This window comes from Excalfactoria chinensis, chromosome Z (assembly GCF_039878825.1).
Source record: "Excalfactoria chinensis isolate bCotChi1 chromosome Z, bCotChi1.hap2, whole genome shotgun sequence".
NCBI lineage: Eukaryota > Metazoa > Chordata > Aves > Galliformes > Phasianidae > Excalfactoria > Excalfactoria chinensis.
Genome location: NC_092857.1, coordinates 13,185,621 through 13,193,202, shown reverse-complemented (window position 1 = coordinate 13,193,202; position 7,582 = coordinate 13,185,621).

The window sequence follows — 7,582 nt, the reverse complement described above, 5'->3', positions numbered from 1 at the left end:
TGCAAATCATGGAGTTCCTTTTTTTTTTAAGTAAAAACTCTTGTCTGAAGAAATGAAGGAATTAACAAACTGCAGGTATGAAACCAAGAATTCAGAATATGTGCTGATGGCACGATTGAGTAAAGAATTATTTTTGGAGGTGGTTAATAGAGACAGGGATCATCAAATAATGTAATCCAAGCTATCCACCTAACAGCCTGACCTGCACGCAGCTTGCTGGAGGTCCTGTCTGGCTCCCTGGCTGGTTTGGAAAGCTGCTTAGTGTACTGATAAGCACACAGATATCCCACCACATAGTCTGAAATCAGGACCAAATGATTCACTTGGGGAGAGGGAGCTGCGGTGCGGCCCTTTCCTGGCCTCATTAATCCAATAGTCTTATGAAATAACTGCTTATACCTGTAGCAATAGCAATCATCTGTAAGAAATCTTCTCTGTACAAGAAGTTTTAGTGTGTGTCCATTGTGCAATGAGTTATTGCCCATTGCAAGCCAGACGTATACTGTTATGCAAGAGAAGAACATTTCTGTGGGGCCCTTTGACGGGTATGCATAATGAAATAAAACCTGTGACTGTTTATATTTGGTAGAGGAAAATAAATATGGGCTGTGCCTCCGATAGTGTGATAAAGAGCTCTACTCTTGGTCCTCCTCATTGTATTACTATCTCAAGAAGGAAGGGAAAATATGAGGAGTTAACTGAAGTTAAAATGATAGAAATAAATACGGAACGCAATACTTAAGAACTGTAACACAATACATTGCAAGCTGATCTTAAAAATCCTCAGGCCATACATCTGTAACACAAATAAATCATCTTGTTCCTTTGTTGTTTTCATGTTTTCAAGAGGAAATGCACAGTCAGCACAGGATGTGCATTTATGTCCACCCAGTACTCCCTGCTGCTTTAAAACCTCCGTGCCAAGTCTGGCCTGCTGTCTTCAAGTTCATGTTTTTGTAAGCTTGCAGAAACCAGCTGACTAGTGAAATTGGGGAGATCACTGTAATTTGAAGGCTGGAGGACAGAGGTTTTGAATTTTTATTTTTTATTTTTTTAACCAAATTTTTTCTTTTACATTACTTTGAATTTCTGGAAGAAGAAAACAGTTGTGTGCTTATCAGCTTTAAAAACCGCAGTGACTTGAGATCTGGAGAGTTGTGAGAATCATTCCTTAAGGGGCTGCATAGTGTCTTAGTGTTTAAGTAGCAGTGAGCATCACATTTTTTATGGTTATCACAGCATGAAAATACAGCAGACATTGGTTAGGCCAGAAAACCTCTAATTTTTCCATGGGAATGCAATGTGCATCACGAGTAGAAACAGAATGCACACATTTGTTATACACTGTATATATGTTACATCTTCAGACTGACACATTCATGAAATGTTAACCATAGATGAAAACACTTCAAAATCTGGAGACAACAGGGGAAACATCCCACATGTAAGACAGGTGACAATGAGACTGCTACAAAGCAGACAGCCTGGACATAATTCTTCTCAGTGTTTAGGGGACATTCCTTCCCTTGATAACTGTTAATTCCTGGCACAGCCTTCCATCCTTGCATGCAAGACCATGCACAATACGTGGCACACTGTGGCTGCATTGATTACAGGGGCTTAACTACTCCCTTTGCAGACACATAGATGGAGCCTTCACCAAAGAGCACCCAACCTCTCCTCATGCACAATCCACACTGCAAGCCTCAGGCAGGTGTCTGAGCTGCTGAAAGATGGAGACTGAATCCCTACAAGAGATTTCTGGAGAACTAGATGTCTGAAATACTGCGGGATCTTTTTGTTATAAATTCTGTAACTCTTTTCTCTTGACTTGAGCACATATCTATGTTAAACAGTCAACAGAAATGTTATCATTAACTCAAAACATTTACAATAAGACATCGTGAACTCTGCAATGAAAAGGGCAATACAACTGGCAATTACTTATTGTTAATAATTACTATTATTGCAGTCGTGGGATCAGTCAGGCATTTAGCTTTCTGGTTTGTCTCTTTCCAAATATCTGGTAGCAGCAGTGGAGAGAACCTTCTTCAGCTTTTTGGCCACGAATTTTAGAAGGCTGCAAGTTTCTTTTTTTTTTCATTTCACTTTCAGATTTTGTTTCCTCTTTGTGAGTTTGTTCAGAAAATCTGGCTAAGACTCTTGCAAGCTCAGCACAAATCTGCTTTCTTCTTCTTCCTCTTTTGCTGACAAACAGATTTCAGAGGAATCTAGTTTACAGTTTAGACATCTGGATAAAACTCTGTTGGTCAAAGATGTGGGAGCTGCTCAGCTGTTTCATCACGAGTCACTGGCTCATGGCTCTGCTGGGGATAATGTCACCTTCCTAATGCCAGACCCTAAAAAACAATGAATGAAGCTGATAAATGCCTAATATAATAAGTAATAACCAGAACACAATATCAGGAGTATATGAGTTATATTCTTGAACAATTATTGATGCCAGGAAACAGACATAAAAAGAAGAGGAGAGGAGAGGAGAGGAGAGGAGAGGAGAGGAGAGGAGAGGAGAGGAGAGGAGAGGAGAGGAGAGGAGAGGAGAGGAGAGGAGAGGAGAGGAGAGGAGAGGAGAGGAGAGGAGAGGAAAAGAAAAGAAAAGAAAAGAAAGAGAGAATCTGCAGGTCATCTAGTTCAGCTAGAGATAAGGACTTATCAAAGTATAATACCATCCTGGGAACCATGTCTCCTTGTAGTGCTACAGAGTCCTAACAGATATGGAAAGACAAATGAGCAGCTATGCAAACTACTGACTGGGAAGATCTCGAGGTGTGCTGAGGTGACTGTTTCTTGTCAGGGCAAGGACTGAGTTACTTTTCAGGTTCCACAAGCTAAGTGAGTGATTTTGGAACTGGACAGTGAGGAGGATCAAAAGTGAGAACTGGTGTTACTGCTTGTAGGTAGATAACAAGATATGAAGCTTGTTTAGCATGAATTCTTAGACAAGTTGAGAGCTTCCTCCAAGCACAAGTGAACATTTGAAATAGAGGTAATTTCATGAAAGCTGCTAGTGAATGCTGCAGGGAAGGTTTTTTCACATCTTTGCTCTTTGGAGTGATGTGAAGTAGAGTTTTGTGCAGGTACTCTTTTTTTTCCCACCTATGATCTAAAATCTTGGAGACCCCAAAGCCATAGAAAAAAACAGTAATGTTGGTAGTGTCAGCTTATATAAAAATCATTTTAAAGATGCAGTGATCTCCCAGTCCTTGCTGGTCCACTGCCAGTATACCAAAGAGGAAAAAAAAAATCTACAGGAAATAATTTAATGTGCTTTCATGATAACCTTCAAGAACTGCATCTATGGAAGGTAAATTTTAGGACATCAGATGCTTGGGGACTTCTGCTATACACATATTTCATCCAAAATACACACAAACAAATACATACTAATCATATTTATCAGCACAGATGTGATCTCTCCAGGACACTATTTGTGGATGCCGCATCCCTGGAGGCTCTCAGTGCTGGTTTGTATGGGGCCCTTGGCAGCCTGATCTAGTAGTGAGAGGCAGCCCTGCCCATGGCATGGATGTGGAACTGGATGGGCTTAAATGTCCCCTCCAACCTAAGCCATTCCGTGATTCTATGATCATTACATACCTCGTAGGAGGGTTAAATGCTTGTTTACTTAACAGACTGTAATATCGTTAGTACTGGAGTATATAATATATTGTTGTAAATTTATATTAAATGGTGGAAAACAAAGCATACAAAGACCATCACTTTTTTAGGAATTGCAAGTATTTCTTATTACCACAGAACCACAGAACCACAGAACAGTTTGGGTTGGACCTTAAAGTGAAGGCTGACACCTGGATCTCTCTGTTTTTGCATTTTATCTGCATATACATATGCAGATAAAATATGAGGGGTTGATTTAGGCAACTACACGTTTGTTACTTGTGCTGATGACGCACTTTCATACTCTCACCCTCAGAAGGACACACAAGAATTTTTTACAGTTCAGCATTCCAGGTCTGTGCTATCAGAGAAGTATTATCGCCAGCAATCAATCTGCAAAGACATATACTTGAAGCCATAACCATTTTAGCTTGCCAACTCTATTTCATGTAAAATGATTATATTGTACTCAGCCAATACTGAATCTATCCCTAAGCTCTCTTAACGTCTGTTGCAGACCATGCTGCTGGCAGTCACTACTGTATTTCAGGAAAATAAGACATCACAGATGCATAAAAAGAAACTTGACTAAAAATATGTCATCAGTTTTTCATCAGCACAATACTTGAAAAAGAACTTCTGCATTCAAGATCCCCCTCCTTCACTGGCTGAACCCACTTTGCAGTTTTCACATATTTTACAACCAATAGGCAAAAAAAAAAACAGCCTTAAATTTCCTGTTCACAGGTTCACAGTGTGCTGTCACCAGATCTCATGCACTGTGCTGTCATAATTTCCATTCTCTGGCTAGAGTTCAGTGCACTGAACTATGCTTGGATGACCTGTAACAAATCATTAACAAAAACTTGTTTTTACAGGTAATTCCAGTGAGAGACCTTTACTGTCACCTGCAATGACACGCTATGGGTTTAGCAGATGAATCATTTTCTTCCACAACTCCTGAGGTATAAAGTCTGTAAGAGGAGATATAAGTATTACTGATTATGCTTCTGAAGATATGACTGTAGTTACACCCTTTGAAAGGCCTGATCTGTTCAGGTGAAGAGAAATATCTAAATACAGCAAAATCAAGAAGTTTGATTCTCTTTCTTCATTCTCATTGGTCAGTACCATTAACTGTTTTAGTTAAGCACAGAATCAGTGTGGAAAAGCCTAAAGCTGCTTGTGGTGTCTCAGATGCAAGTGCATCATCCCTGTAGGAAGAGGGACTGATGGTCACTGTGGAATATGAAGTCCATACAGGAGATCTGTACAGATAATCAGCCTCAAGTACAGTGTAATTATGTTTTCTTCCTCGTTCACTGTCTACAACACCAGGAGCCTAAGTAGAACCAAACAGAAGGAACTTACAGTTTTGTTTTGTAGTTCCGTATCTGTTATTATTATCCATCCAATAGTCAATTATTACTAAAAAACACCAAAGCTCACAAAAATGCAGATGTCCCATAGCTGTGATCTTCTTAATCACCTCTTTTTGACCCTCTCTTAAGTGCCATCAAGCAGTTCAGTCCTTCCTTCAGTCTATAGAAAGCCAAAGAGAGTCTACCTCCTGTGGAACAAGGAATGGGCAATTCAGGGAGAGTACAGAGAAGGTGTTAGGATATGCAGGGGAAAAATTAGAATGGCAAAAGCCCAGCTTGAACTCAACCTGACCACTGTGGTTAAAGAGAACAAAGAAACATTTTTTACCAATATATTAACAGTAAGAGAAGGGCAAATGAGAACGTCCATCCTTTATTGGATGTGGTGGGGAACACGATCCAGAGGATAAAGGAAAAGGCTGAGATTCTCAATGCATGGACAGGTACATTCTTTGTTGTGTAAAGAACTGGTTGGATGTCCAGGCCCAGGAAGTGTTGGTGAATGAGTTAAATCCAGCTGATGACCAGTCACAAGCAGTGTTCCTTAGGCATCAGTACTGAGGTCAACTCTGTTCAGTTTCTTTATTGATGACCTGAATGAGGGCATTGAGTGTATCTTCAGAAAGTTTGCAAATGACATGAAGCTGGGAGGAAGTGTTGATCTTCCTGGTGGTAGGAAGGCCCTACAGAGGGATTTGGACTAGCTGGATAGCTGGGCTAAGGCCAATGGGATGAAGTACATTGAAAACAAGTGCTGTGTCCTGTGCTTTGGCCACAACTGCCCCAGGCAGTGCTACAGGCTTGGGGCAGAGTATCTGGAAGACTGTGTGGGGGAAAAGGACCTGTGAGTGCTGGTTAATGCTCGGCTAAACACAAGCCATAACTTAGCCCAGGTGGCCAAGAAGGCCAATGGCATCCTTGCTTGTGTTAGAAACAGTGAAGTCAGCAGGAGTGGGGAGGTGATCAACCCTCTGTACTCAGCACCGGTGAGGTTGTGTCTTGAGTATTGTGTTCAGTGTTGGGCCTCTCACTACAAGAAAGGCATGTCCTGGTCAAATCCAGAGAAGAGCAACAAAGCTGTGAAGAGTCTGGAGCCTGAGGAGGAGATGATGAAGAATTAGTCTGCAGAAGAGAAGGCTCAGGGGAGACCTTATTGCTCTCTGCAATTGCCTGAGGGGAGGTTGTGGTGAGGCAGGAATTGGCCTCTTCTCCCGTGTAGCAAGCAATAGGACTGGAGGGAATGGACCCAAGATCCAGGGGAGATTCAGATTGGATGTTAGGAAAATTTTCTTTGAAAGAGTATTCAGATGCTGGAATGGGCTGTGCAGGGATGAGGCGGAGTCACCATTCCTGGAGCTGTTCAAAAAACATTTAGATGTTGGTCACAGCTTAGTGGGGAAATACTGGTGGTGGATGGATGGTTGGACTGGATGATCTTAGAGATCTTTTCCAACCTTAATGATCCTGTAACTCTGTGATGTAATATGATAACCACTGAGATGATATCTGGAACTGGTAGGCTGACAGAATTATTTTAAATGCAGAAAGAAAACAGAGCCAAAAAGTAACTCAGAATATACACAGATATTCAGCAACTAGCATCAGTTTACATTTGTAATCTGAGGACGCACCCGATGAAAAATATTTTCCTTGTTCATTGCCGTGTGATACAAAGTGGTTAAAGAAGAGAAAGATACTGCATTGTTGTAAAGGAATCCTCAAGCAGAAAAGCAAAACATCTATCTAAAAATCAGAACATTATTTTTTCAGTCTAATTTTGTTTTTAAATAGACAATTGCCTTTATCAGCTGTTCCTTAGTTCACTGAAGCAAACTCCAGGTCTGTATCAGAGGATGTCAGCTTTTGTAGCTTCCTTTGAATCCTGACACGTATGCATTTTGTTATCTGACGCTGCTCTGGTGCAAGACATGTATTGCACTGCTATAACTCTTCTTGGAGTTACTTTACCTAATGAACTTGTACTTCCAGCTATTTTCCTGAATCTGCTTTACTGTAATATATATTCTTTGTTTTCACTTACATTGACCTTTACTTATAGTGTTTAACCAAGAATTTAAGGTATCATAAACAAATCAAATTTGGTTTTATAAGCACTAAGTCAACCTCGATGGCCTATTTTTGTTTTAATTTATTCCTCTGTAAAGGGTGAGTAATTCCACTGAGCTGACATTGTTACACTGCTATAAAATGAGAACCACAGGCGAAAAATCAGCAGAGGCTTACAATCTGCAAGTGGACTTTGAGTTCCTGCTTGTGACATCCTTCAGTCCCAGCAGCAAAACAGACGCTGACATCTTGAGGTCTTGTGATAGGATTCATGCCGGACCCATGTTCTGATTCCATCCTGCACTATTTGCACATGTTGCAAGTCACTGTTGCGGACTTTACAAGAGTATAACTACCAGCAGCCTCACAACTCCAAGTCCATTTAGAAGTTTTTTTCAGAAATACACGTATTACCCATCTAGATTTGCAGTTAATTACAGTAGTGGCTGCCCACTGGCATTTCTATGCTGTGATGCTTTGAAAAGTTTGATACA